The following is a 15000-nucleotide window of genomic DNA, read 5'->3' as shown; positions in this document are numbered from 1 at the left end:
TAACGGTCGTCGGTTGTTTGTTGATTCTATAGTTAGTCGAACGGTTTGGTGTAGATTAGCAACGGCCGTGATTGGGCAGTCATATTTAAGATTTGTCCAGGCAAGACGCTGTCCTGCCGTCTACGAGAAACGTCGAGATCTTTAAGCCTATGAAGTATTCCTTCCATCTGAAAGTTCATTTAGGGAAATTCATTTACGGGTAGATCTAGCTAACAATTTGCGGTTGCATTTCTTTGCCATTTGCAGTTTCCGATAGTACTTCGGTTGCTTATTAACAATGTACTGTTAGTTTATGGGGTCGGCTGTAATTTACCTTAAAACTCTATCCTATGGTAAGGGGGACCTGTTGGGGAGACCACGAGGAGAATTATTACCCCGGAACTCTATCCTATAGGTAAGAAGAACATATGGAAAGTGGGGTTTTGGGTAAGTAAATCACCTGGGAGAATGTAGTAACGTGTTGGTGTTATTTCTTGTTCTATATGACATTTGGAACACAGTATAAAAGCGAAGATAGATGACGAACAAACCAAAAAGGAATGCAAATTTCCATTTCACAGTAAAAATTTTCAGCAACTACTACTATACTACTATACCAAAGGCTACGCCATGTTATAGGGGAGCTTTTGGTCCACACACAGACTTCTAAGTGAGGGATGTGGTGGGGGGTGGGGTGGGGGGGTGGGGGGGCCACACCGATGAACATGTATCCAACCAATCATATTACAACCTCCTGTAACACCTGTGGTAGCGCGCAGCACAATATTACCTCTTGCCGGTAAAAACCCTTCTTGCCAAGAGTCTTTAAAATTGCGGATTAGGCGCGAAGTGCTATTCCGCCATCCCCTTAAATAATGCTAACCTCCTGTAACCCCTGTGGCAAATACGCGCAGCGACCAAATAGACCTATTGCCAGTAAAACCCTTCTGGCCAAGAATCTTTAAAATTGAGGATAAAGCACGAAGCGCCATTCCACCACCCCCTTAAACATTGCTAACCTCCTGTAACTCTTGTGGCGAATGCGCAGTGCAATATTACCTCTTGCCAGTACAACCCTTCTTGCCAAGAATCTTTAAAATTGCTGATAAGGCGCGAAGCACCGTTCCGCCACTGCCTTAAACAACTACCCCACATATTATCGACCAATCACAGGCCTGGTCACCCACCAAGTACAACTAAGGCCAATTTTCGGTTTTTCTTTTTTACATTGGTTAAACTATGAGTTACGGTCCAGTCAACACCGCTATCTTTTTATTTCTAAAGTAGCTGAATTTTCCCTATTAAATGTGATTGTAGGTCTTTAATTAATGTGATTTCATTTGATATCATTGATATTTGTATTATACCGTCGTTACGCAATTTTCATTGAGAACATTGGGCTTTTGCCTACCCCATATGAGGAATGAACGAAGACTCGTGTTCACTGCTTAAGGTAAGTGCTTTTGTGATTTACAGTCATTCTTCAAACCTTATTCTTGGTAAGGTCACTCTAAGTGATGTCTCCAATAAAGGTTAAACGAAAGACGTAACTTTTCGCAACTTTCCAAAGCAAGTGGAAACGAGAAAAACCTGGATACACTTATGTAAAAGGAAGGACTTCTTCTAATCCCGTTACAGCAATGATGCGTAGTTAGTTTGCATTTTGAAGAAGATGCAGTTGAGAGGGACTTGATCGCGGCGTTCATGTCATCGCTGATGCTCCACACCTAATGAAGTCACCAAGGCATTTTCTTGATTAGGGTTTCAACATAAGTGACGGCAATCATGTAAAAAGCGGATCCGTAAAGGAGCAAAAGTGATCTCACAATCTCGTGTAAACTGTCAGAGAAGCAGGTACATATCCATGGCCTTCAACGTATGAGTGTTAAATTAGCTGTGCAACTGATTTCAGAAACAACTGCGAACTACATATGTTCTATTTCATGCTCTACCAATAATTATTCCTTAAGCAATTGCAGTAAACAACCTTTCAGCCATGTAAAAAAAATTGAAGAGAAATGTTTTATTGCAGCAAAATATGAACCTTCAAAAATTTTGTTCATTTTTAAAGAACTAAGCAAAATACGATCATGTGTTTTATTCAATAACAACAACAGTTTCCAAGAAAATTTCTTTTGTTATACCACGCCTGGCTATGAAATTGCCAAATATCAAGTCCCTATATTAGAAAGCTTTTTTAATAATGGGCTTAGTCTTTCTAATTCCTTAAAATTTAAAAACAGCATTTTCACAGGCCTTGGTCTTAACTTTTAAAGTTTTTATTTGTTCAATTTTTAATTAAATTCATTGTCTACCCTCCTCTGCGGAGCCATGACATTAATTCTGACTGAGTCTTTTCCACAGAGAAATTGGAATCCATTTACGGTATTTAAATAAAATTGTTATCCTCCTAATCTCTTTACGAAACATGTCAGGAAAACGCTGGATATTTCATTTCAACCTCCAGTAGCAATACGTTTGTCCCAGAAACCCAAGTTCAACATACGATTTTCTTACATGCATGACACCTTTTTACCTCACTTAAGGAGAATTTTTATTAATCATTTTCCTGCTGTTGATGATGTTAAGTTTGTCATAATGAACCCTTTGACAATTGGTAGTCTGTTGCATCATAAAGAGAGATTAGCTCCTCTAGTGCAATAGACTTGAGTTGGTGGTCACATCCGCCGTCTACTTCTTAAGGTGAGAGATGATGCCCATATGGGCATTAGGTTCTGAACAGAGTGTAAACTGCCCAACCCAGATCTATCAAATTTTAGGAAAGGAAAATTTAGCAATTTGTTGGGAAATTTAGCAAACATAACATAACTTATAAGGATTTCAAGATATTATAAAGTCCATAATGAACACCACCTTCCAATATAAGACTCCCTGGCTATAAAGAAACTAGTTTCTACCTTAAGCATCCGCTCTTCATCTGTTCCCTTGTACATAGCTTAAACCAGGCCCTTCTTGTTTATTTTCGGTGCATTTTTCATAAAGCAACCGAGCGTCGTTGAGACAAGGTGTCTTTTTAACTACTCTTAACTTTAACAGTGTTTTTTTTTCTTTTTTTTCTGAATGATTTGTATTTCAATGTTGTATCTTGCTTTGTTTTGCTTTATTCATTGTAATTTGCGTGTCAACCAAAAATAATTTGTTATGTTGGATCGTTTATCAGTATTATTTTTCTTTTTCTTTTGAGCCTCTCTCTCTTTCTCTCTCTCTCCTCTCCCAAATAACGCTCTCCTCCCGTCTCCCTCTCTCACTCACTTTTTCCATCTTACTCCTACCTAGCACCTCCTCTCTCATTCCTTTCTCTTACTCTCTCTTTCTCTTTCCAACAATCACCCTTTCCCTCTTTATTCTCACTAATACCAACTCTCTCTCTCTCTCTCTCCTCCCAAACACCTGCTCTTCTCTGTCTGTCTGTCTGTCTCTCTCTAACCCTCTCTGTCTTTTTTCCTCTTTCTTCTCCCTAACACGCTGTCCTACTCTATCTCCTTCCTTTCCTCCTCCCTATCATTCTCTGTGGTCAAACCTCATTCTCAATTATGCATGATCAAATTCGTAAAGTTACTAAGTCTACGGGCATAACCAGCCCCGTTTCACGAACAGACCCAGCTCCGTTTCAGGGAATCTCTTCTCACCCCCACCCCCTACGGAAGGGGGGAGGTAGGATGAAAACCCCTCAAAAAAACACGCGCATATTCGAATGCAATCGGTGAAGAACTTTCGGTGATTTTAAGATTTTGAATAAATTAACATTTACATTTATATATATGTATGAAGTTCTGCTATTTATACATATGTGATGATTATGTAATCGCAAATAATAAGCCACAAATTATTTGTGTACACATACACACATATGTATATACATATACAAATATATACATAATAGCACATTTACCTCACCGCACTCATGATAATCAATAGAAGAGATCACTCATAATGTGAGAGGACATATGTATATCTCCAGACCCGCAAAAATCGAATTTAGACAATATCAAACAGAATTTAGTGTAGTCGCAGGTCAATCGTCTCATCCATTTGTGACCATCATTGATAGTAGCGACGTAGTTGTGCAGCCGACTGAGCAATAACGAGGCTTGGGTGGAGAGAGCGAGTGGTTGGGTTTCTTCCACAACAATAATGAAAAATTTTCAGCACCGTCACACCTGTCGGTGACGTGACCTGGGTTGTCAAGTATTTCACCAAAGGAGAAGCGACAGATACTGCAAACGAGTATAAGCATACCGCTGCTGCTAAAACTACTCAACGAGGACATAAAGATCTTGAACCAATGAATGCAAACAAATTATTATAATCATTATATTTCGTTACCTGATCTACGTACTGTTTCTGGTTGCTGGGTTTCACACTGAATAAGCTCAAAACCTATAAGAACAACACCTTCTGGGAACATACTTCCGGCGAGGCCACTCAATTGAATTGAATATAGAATTTAGGCCAAAGGCCAAGCACTGGGACCTATGAGGTCATTTAGCGCTGAAACGGAAGTTGACAGTGAAAGGTTTGAAAGGTGTAACAGGAGGGAAACCTCAAAGCAGTTTCACTATGAATCAACTGTTAGGAGAGAGTGGAGACCAAGATGGAAGAGAGAATATAAAAGGTGGTACAGTAAAAGGAACGAAAGGTGTTGCAGCTAGGGGCCGAGGGCACGCTGCAAAATAACTGCGAGGCATGTTCACTCCCCATTATATTTATGCGCGTAGTGGTGTGTGTCCTGATAAAACACACACAACGCACACCCACCACTCAACAGGGAAAATCCTGCGAACTTTCTTGGCAGAGGCTTCGCATGACAACAAATCGTCCAAATCATCGATGTCTGCAGAAGTTTATCATTTAGAGGGGACCAACTCGCGAATGCATTCACTCGAGGCGCCTCCAACAAAGATCTTTTCCTTGGTTAGTGGAGTACCGGCTGAACACACACTTGCCGCGCTCGTGCAGGAGCGAATGAAACAGCTTCTGTGAAGTTCATCCAGAAATCTATATATAACTTAGTGTGAAACCAATATTGTAGTTTCAAAACTAATGCGAATGGATTTAGACGTTACAGTTTAGAGTTACTGATGATGAAGACTTAGTCATATTTTTTCTTTTATTCCACTCATTATTTTGGAATAAGCACCCAGGCGAAATGATTTTACGTTCTATCCGGTGGCAGAGGCAAATGCCCTTGATGAGTGGTGATGGCTGGGAGGCTGCGACCCTTCCGTCAGCAGCGCTGGTTGTGTGGAGCCTCACCCTCGCACCATGAAGGTCTGAGCAGGTGTGCCGCTGTTGACTCAGGTTGTTGTGTGAGTGCGTGCGTCAGTGTGTAAACATCGACAGCCGGCCTACTGCCTAAATGTATAACATCATGTGTAGAGGTTACTGTGGAAAAGATATGGCTTATTTTGCGATAGCGATGAGACAATAAATTTCGTTAAACCCATAAATTCTGCCAATTATTAGTATTTTCTGGTGCAAAAGATGCTTGAGTAGGAAACACAGAGCAAAGCAAAAGGAAACCACAGGAATTGGCATAAGGAAAATCCCGTCCATTAAAACGACTCGTCAAAAAGTTGAGCAAGACTCGTTATGACAGCCAAAGGGCAGCACACTCGCCTCCCGTAGTTTATATGATAAAAATTCACATTTATAAGAACATTATATATTATATATTATATATACTATATTATATTCATAATATATATCTATATATAATATATATATATTAATCTATATACTCTATATAATTATATGCGGTTTTATCGTTCTTGAAAAATGCGGCGGTATTTTATGTTGTCGTAGAGTTGGAGGAAGGAATAAAAAGAGTCGACTCCTTTCATTCTTTCCTCCAACAACATGTATATATGTATATATATATATATATATATATATATATATATATATATATATGTATATATATATATGTGTGTGTATATATATATATATATATATATATATATATATATATTATATATATATAGAGAGAGAGAGAGAGAGAGAGAGAGAGAGAGAGAGAGAGAGAGAGAGGAGAGAGTAAAAATCCCACGATATGATACGATAAAAAAAATGATAGGCCTGCGATTTCTCATGGCATTTTTAACGAAAAAACAACAACATATAAATAGAAAATAATTAAATAAACCAAAACATGAATTCTCAAGGAACCCCTGGCGATTGTTCACGGAACCTTAGGTGGCTGATGTGGTGGATTGGGTAAAAGCTTCACTGACGTTCCTGGATTTGTATGGTGTCCTGGGTTCGCACCTGGGCGCCGACAATTCTATTATCGCCTAATAAAATTCTCCTTCGGTTAAGCATATATAAAAATATATTAATTCCGAGGTAGAGTGAATTAGATATTAAAGGACATTTGTAGCTCGATGTATGTATATGAATCACCGTAATGTGATATGACTTATATATATATATATATATATATATATATATATATATATATATATATATATATATCCCTTTTCCCCTTACAGGGGATGGCTCCAGAGATGAAATATATCAATGGTCACTGCCACATTCATGCTTTTATTTTCCGGAACCCTTTGTGCAAAACGTTTCTAAATCATGACGCATTTCATAAATGGATGTTCTGAAGCTCATCAAACCACCGCTACACATTCACTGTTTAACTCCGCCGAGAATCCACTCTTGCACTTTGCAGAAATTAAGGCTTTCCATTTAAGTACATTTTACATTACATCTATCCTCCTTATTATCACTTTCGAATTATACAATATATACTAACACACCATCCTCAATTTTTTCTCTATTTCTACTTTTCTACATTTCTCACTTATTCAGTTCTTAAGCCCCAAACAATCTATTTCAAAATCTTCAGCTTGTTTCCTTTTAATTCATTCAACATTCACACTCTATTACCACTCACACACATAAATTATATATATTATATATGTATTTAATATATATATATATATATATATATATGTGTGTGTGTATATATATATTATATATATATATATGTATATATATATATATATATATATATATATATATATATATATATATATATATTTATTAATCACTGTCTTATGGGGAACAAAACTTGGTAATTGCATGAACTTAAAGGCGGCTAAAGAGAGTTTAGTTTTGGCATTCTAACAATGACAGTCCTTGTGACCCGATCTCGCTTGACAAAACTGAGCGAGAGAGAGTGTGTAGCTTTATTGTGTGCTCGTATCTCTCCTCGGCTTGTAATGGGACCCATCCCCGCAATCGCTCTAATGTGGTGCGAGCGGAGGCAACACCGAAGCCAAGACTCCGGGTGATCAGATCAGGAAGAAAACTTCTTGACTCATCCATCCATCACCGATGGCACCATCTTTCTTCAGCCGAAACCATCGCTTACAGTCAAACTTGAACAAGGAAACGATGTTGCTTCTTTATGTTCTGTAATTATCTTTATATGTTTTGCAAGTTCTGCTGCTGTCTCTATGCCTTGCCCGGCCAAAAGTTAGCAAACTGGAAGCTCTAGTGACTATTGACAAAAATACACATGCTGGACCACCAACAAATCTGAACATATACAAACCTTGCGATGAATGAATGGCCCCCCAGAGACAATGGTATTACTTTTCAAAATATTCAGAGAAGAGAGCAGTGTTCAAAAGATTAACACAAATCAACCCTTCTGAAATGACCTTACACTCTCTTAATCTCTTGAGAATCCAAATCACTCAACAGTATGCCAATCCTTCCACATGAGAAAAAGCGGCCAAGGAAAGGAAAGAAGCGTCAGTCAATCTTACCATTTGCCTGGCTTTTGTCCACTGGTACAGAGAGTCCTTTCTGCAGGTATCCAGTTGTCAGCAGGGTGACAGCCATGATTGCCGTCCTTCGCTGATGAGCGGTGGTAGACGCCTGTGGACGAAAGGAAGTACAGTTATTCATTCGATTAAAAAAGAAAGAAAAAATATATGATGAGGTTCGGGTTCATCCAAAACAATGGGAGGATACAATTATAACATAAAAAATGGTCCGAAGAAGCCCCCAAAACTAATTATGAGAAAGTTAAGTATATTTTTCACATTCAACCTCACCTTTGTTATTTTGATTATCACCTGCTATTCAAATTACGTATTAAACATTTCATTTAAACATTTAAAAACCTATTATCAATTAATTCTGTTCCAATCGATGATTGCCCATTGCAAGTATGCAAAGCTAGTAACTCTTGGTAAGTGCAATTTGGGAAACTTACTGAAGCAAAAGATTAAATTATCGGTTTAAAGTACTCCAACATGCAAGCACTTCAAAGTTAAATCCAACTAAATGAGAGAGAGAGAGAGAGAGAGAGAGAGAGAGAGAGAGAGAGAGAGAGAGTACTCCAGCATGCAGATTTCAAAGTAAAATCCTACTGAATGTCGTTTAGCAATTCTATGTGTGTGTGTGTGTATGTGTGTGTAAGAGAGAGAGAGAGAGAGAGAGAGAGAGAGAGAGAGAGAGAGAGAGAGAGAGTTTATTTCATTTCAAACTTTATCCTGTTCAAACCGGTCCTAAATCAAATCGGCACTAATTTGTTTTATCAGAAATTTCGAAGATCTTATCAGAAATTAAGGACGATAACTACGGGTGATTCTCTCTCTCTCTCTCTCTCTCTCTCTCTCTCTCTGTCTCTCTCTCTCTCTCATACAACCATGAGCCTCCAATCGGCTCCTCAATTACTGCCTTAATCCTTTAGACACGGGAACACCATTTCCATTCTGGTCACTTTCCAGTTCTGATTCTACAGCTGAGAGAGGAGAGAGTTCACATGGTTTTCTAGACCATCGCTCTTCCCAGTCGGTGGGTGTGATTCTCCGCGGCAATTCGAGGCACTCCCATCATATAATGGAAGCTCTAAAGCCTGTGGTCTCATTCGAGCCTAACCCTCACGTGTTATTAAAATCTCTTACCAAGTTTTGCAATGCGTGGAATGACATTTAAGCGAATACACCACCGCTTTGACCTTTCAGCATTTAATTACCATCGGTAATTATTAAATAACTCGCTCGCAGCACGCTGCCATTAGCATTAAAGTTCAGAGAATAGCATTCCTCATCGGAGCTGACACTTTTTTTTCTTTTTTAAGTCTCAGATTGTTTCAGGCTCTTCAAATAAGGAACATCTCAGGTAAATAAGAAGGGGATTTTTTCAGGTACTTATAGTTTCGATCACTACAGCAATTGTCTGTCCCTCGTGAAGTCTCGGGAAGCAAGCTTCAGCACAGAGAGGAATAGGTTAGGAATTGTGTTGTTCAGCTCTCATTTTGGACACCTGCAATGAAACTGTTTTCTTATTTTACCGGCTTGAGCCCATCAAGTCAGAGTTGAAAACACTTGGGGTGAATGTCAGCTTTTCATAAAACAGCACTAAAATATGTGTATAGTAAAGGATTTTCCTCAATAGAGTAGCAACGAAGTTGGAACCACACTAATGGAATGTGAGTGTAAGTGGATAATGCCGTCATTGCATCTCATGCGGCGAAATGTAGGCATTACTTAAGGTTCTTTGCAGCGTCCCTTCGGCCCCTAGCTGCAACCCCCTTTCATTCCTTTTATTCTACCTCCATTCATATTCTCTTTCTTCCATCTTACTGTCCACCCTCTCCTAACAATTGATTCATAGTACAAATGCGAGGTTTGCACTGTCAATTTCCGTTTCAGTGCTAAATGGCCTTAGTTGCCCCAGTGCTTGGCAGGAATGCCAAATGTCTATAAATCAATCAATCCTTTTATTTGGACCTGACGAATTGACCGAAAGAAATAAATCACACAGAGGTGATAGGCACCGTAGTAGTATAATTGCATGATGCATTGCTATTATCTCTAAATTTCTCTTGAATCTTCATTAATACAACTAACAAATAAAAATAACATAAGTTTAATCCAGATCTGTGTACTCTTGACCTCTTCCCTTGAAATATATTTAAGATATCTAAAATATTACCCAAAATAATACCAGTAAGTCTCGTTAATGCCATTACCCCATTCTTAATTAATCCTGTGCTTGTTTTAATACAGGACAGCTGTTTCTCACATGAAGATCAACCCATGCAGGCATTAAATAGCTGCAGACTTTTTATCTTAGCTGTCCCTTGTAAGTAACACCAAGTGATCTTTAGAGTCTTTATTTCCTCTCGTATACAGTTGTCTACAGCATATCTCTGAGTAATGGCAAAAGATACGACACTCAGTTGTTTCACTATCCTCATGGCCAAATACACTTTACATTTTACATTATGTCTTAATTCGCCCGATGTGTTACACACACATACATTATATATATATATATATATATATATATATATATACATATATATATATATATATATATATATATATATATACTATATATATATATATATATATATATATATACTATACATATATACTATATATATATATATATATGAGGAATAAGTAGACCAGTACTAGAATAAACATTCTTTATTACGACAAGTTTGGCTCTTATATACCCCATCATCAGGCATTTAAACAAATTTCAGGGGCCTGATTTGGGTATGTAAGAGCCCGAAACTAGTCGCGATAAAGAATGTTAACTCAAATATTGGTATATGTATTTCTTATTCGACTCCGCTTTCCAATGAATTCTCCTGTTTGCATATATATATATATATATATAAATATTATATATATATTATATATAATATATACATAATTATATGTATCATATATACATTATTTAGTTTATATTATATTATATATTATTATTTATATATAATATGCATATATGTGGCATATATTCTTAAATATATACAAGATATATATTTTGTATATTTATACACACACACACACATATATATATATTGTGTGTGTGTGTGTGTGTATATTACATATATAACTATGTTTTATATTATTTAAGAATATATGTTACATAAATGGATATTATACATACATATATATATATATATATATATATATATATATATATATATATATATTATGTGTGTGTGTGTGTATCTGTGTTTGTGTGTGTATACATGCAATTATTTATTTTTAGGACATTTCTTCTTTTACTTATTGAAACGTGCGCCTATATCGATTAAAGTGAGAGATGACTGCCTGATATTTCTCCCGTGTATGAAAGCAAAATACTCCAGTAAAGCTGTCACAGATTTGAAAAAGTTAATAGTATTTGAAGGAAGGGACCAGCTGAAACTGATGAAGGTGATTGTTTTTAGTAAATCTGCATTTGCTGATTGACTTTGCTTTCATAACATGAAGTCTGTCAGTCAGTCACTCTGCCGACATATACTACCTTTTTTCTTTATATATATATATATATATATTATATATTATATATATTTTATATATAAATAGAAAAAAGAAAATGTAGTATATACTACATATATATACTATTATATAAATCTATATATATAATACTATATATAAATATTATATATCATATATATATATGTAATACAAAATGGATGCATATATAAGAAAAAAATGTAGTATATGTCGGCAGAGTGACTGACTGACTGACTTCATGTTATGAAGCAAAGTCAATCAGCAAATGTAGATTACTAAACTAATCACCTCATCAGTTTCAGCTGGTCCCTTCCCTTCATACTATTAACTTTTTCAAATCTGTGACAGCTTTACTGGAGTATATTGCTTTCATACACGGGAGAAATATCAGGCAGTCAATCACTCACTTTAATCAATACAGGAGTACATTTCAATTAGTAGAGCAAGAATTATCCTAAAAATTATATATATATATATTAATATTATATATATATATATATATATATATATTTATATATATATATATATATATATGCATATGTCTGTATAAATATATATACACACACACACATATATATATATATATATATATATATATATATATATATATATATATATTTATACAGACATATGCATATATATATATATATATATATATATATATATATATATATATATATAATTATATATATATATATATATATATATATATTATATATATATATCTACATATACATATACATACATACATACACACACACACACACACATCACACATATCTATATATCTATATATATATATATATATGTATTTGTGTATATGTATACTACTATGTAACTGAAATGAAATGGGTAAAAGTGAAAGAAGCAGCTCCTAGGTGTTAAAACATTCATAAGTCGTGAAAATATTTGACCACTTGCAAGTCACCACCAGGAACCCCATCTGAGACAGAGGGATTTCACAACGCTTGATACAGTAGATGGACAGCTGTGCCTCTGGAGGCAGATAAGCCTCCAAGCACGAGGAGGGAAGAATGTGTTTCATGGAAGTCAATCAAACCAGTTGGAGGTATCATCTGCATCTTTCGCGGTAACGTTCGCGAAAAACTTGGAAGAATGGAACAGCCTCTTAATAGTTGCACGACTTGGCAGAAAAGAAGATAGAGAAGCTGTCCGTGTAATCATTGATAGTCTTATGTTAATGAAAATTGGAAGTATTGGGTATCACAATATCTGGAAATGCAGGTGCATTAACAACCAGCGAATTATAGTAAACAAGGAATTTACTGTAATGTCTGAACTTCATGAAGTAGCATGTAATACTTTAACACAACTATTCATGTACACTGAGTCATCGGTAATAGATAATTGCTAAACAGAGTACCTTGTATCACTGCATAGACATTACAGTCGGTTCCTTAGGAGGAATCCAAAGTTGATCTGCGCTTCATAAAGTAAGCACCACAGGTTAAAAAATAAAGAACCATTATGGTGACAGAGTTAATTTGTTTTTTACAGTAAGAAAGAAGGTCTAACCGTTTACTCTAGTGTAAGTAACGCGGCAATGGCCTTGTCATCGGGGTCCAGATAAGGCACTACAGAAGAATACATCATAACAGAAGCTGAATTATTAACATGTCCTTCCCTAGAAAACTTTTAAAAAGGGCAAGCAGAGACTCCAATAATTCTTCGGTCTTTTTTTTACCACACTTCCCTCTGGGTAGCAGCATAAAAAATCCCTTGATGCTTTGAAACGGCGAATTAAATCCTTGTCACAGGATGTCATATTTTGTACAAGGGGAGAGAGAGAGAGAGAGAGAGAGAGAGAGAGAGAGAGAGAGAGAGAGAGAGAGAGAGAGTTAAACTTTCAAAACATTTGTGTTTAGGATTAGATATGAATTGTGTAACAGGAAGTCGGAGACTAGTAGCAAAGGTGGCCTCTAGGATCACAGAAGATGGTCAATTGTTACCTGACACGCTTTTACCTCAAAAAGGTTTGACGACTGGTCTTGCCTAAGATAATTATGATGACATGACAGAAGCTTTATTTGAGAAAGACCCTCTCTATGATGCTGTTGGCATCCACTTTCAAAACATTCCAGGGATGCTATGCTCAGCTGATGTCCCAGCTCATGGTTTAGTCAGTGGTTTCATTAGTTTCTGGAAAGCACTACAATACGTAGCTGAAAGCGCATACATCCTCTCTTTGCACTGACCTTGCAAATTCTTCATTCCAGGCAGTTCTTTGAAATGTGGGGCTCTATATCAGGTGAATGCATTGCATTGCAAAACTGCAAAATGCATCGGAGATGTATTCAGAAGGGCCTCTGTACCTAGCAGTAACAGAAAAGGTTGGCGTCGCTTTGCCACATCACTCCAGTCCCATTATTCTTGTGCAACATCACCGGTGACATAAACAAAACCTGCGTAGTACATTAATAGACGAGGCAGAAAGAATGGAACAGCAAATGACGCAGCTAACAAGACCGATGTGTACATCATTGATCATATGTTCTTCCTTCGTACCTTGAATCTACCTGCTACCTTTTGAGCTATGACAATGACCATCCTCCAGCAAGCTTGTAGCATTGCAAAGATTGTACATCTTTGTGGGTAACATTTATCCTGCAGGATTTCCGTGGACAGTCTGGGATTTCATACAGGATCACAGGGTTTTCACAGAAACGACCACAAAATGTGAACACTGCTTTGCACTCAACAAAATTTAGAATGGAGTTTTTGATGTTTCATTGGATGAATGTGTCTCTTATGAATATGCATCTATTCTAAAAGGGTATCAGTTTACGGGGGGCTGAGGCATGAATGCTACCTGTACTCAGAAGATAATGGTATTGTGAGCAGTACTGAGATCCATGAGTTACACAGTGGGCATGACGGGGCCTAATTTTCCATGTAAACTTTATTGCTGAAGTTCGCCCCGATTGCAACCCAGTCATTGTTGTCCGCAGCAATGATACCAATGCCTTTGTACTACTGGTTTACCATGCCAGATACATCAGTGCTAAAATTTGGATAGATGCAGGGATTAACACAAAGAATACAAGACGAATGATAAATATTACAGATTTGGACACTACTCACCAGACCTATATATGACGCCCTGCCTAGCTTTCATGCCCCATTCTTTGGAAAAGCTAAGTGGAAACCTTTTGAAATCATGAAGCGCAATAACAGATTTTTTTGCAGCTTGGAGATTCAAATTTGATAGACATGTTTCTGCAACAGTTGAAGAATATGTGCGCTGTATGTGGAGTTCGCAACCTAATGAAGGTCAATGGTGCCAGACCTTATCTCTGTAGGATGTTTTATGGACTCAAAAAAGCAAAAGATCCACTCGGAAAAAATCAAGGCTTCAGATCCTTGCTATCTGCACCATGCAACCGAGTATTGAAGCAAAAATTGCTAAGCATAAACTGTAGCATAAATGTGAAAAAATGTGAGAAATTCCAAACCGGTGACATTTGGACCCGACGGACATAGGTGGAAAGTTGAAGCAGACGGACTGAAAGTAGCAGTAGTCTGGTATACAGGACCAAATATGCCGGCCGATATTGCTTTTGAAGAAACCTTTTTGCAGGATGAATTACAAGATGAAAATGGTCAGAAATGCAGTTCGTCCGATGAAAAGTAGGAGACTGATTATAAATGATTCTGTACGATGTATGAGTAATCCTAATTAATGCCTGTTTCC

The 15000-nt window shown here is 36.9% G+C and overlaps 1 long non-coding RNA gene across 7 annotated transcripts in view; it reads right to left on the bottom strand.

Annotated features, from left to right (window-relative positions):
• LOC135200258 (uncharacterized) overlaps window positions 1-15000 on the bottom strand; it is a 263018-nt gene that overhangs the window by 118724 nt on the left and 129294 nt on the right. For all 7 annotated transcript variants that reach the window (XR_010311238.1, XR_010311237.1, XR_010311235.1 and 4 more), the window contains exon 4: window positions 7785-7896. This is a non-coding gene — a long non-coding RNA (uncharacterized LOC135200258). The remainder of the gene's footprint in view (window positions 1-7784; window positions 7897-15000) is intronic.

This window comes from Macrobrachium nipponense, chromosome 23, assembly GCF_015104395.2.
Source record: "Macrobrachium nipponense isolate FS-2020 chromosome 23, ASM1510439v2, whole genome shotgun sequence".
Lineage (NCBI taxonomy): Eukaryota > Metazoa > Arthropoda > Malacostraca > Decapoda > Palaemonidae > Macrobrachium > Macrobrachium nipponense.
Note: the sequence above shows the minus strand (reverse complement) of the source record. Positions and strands in the feature narration are given on the sequence as shown.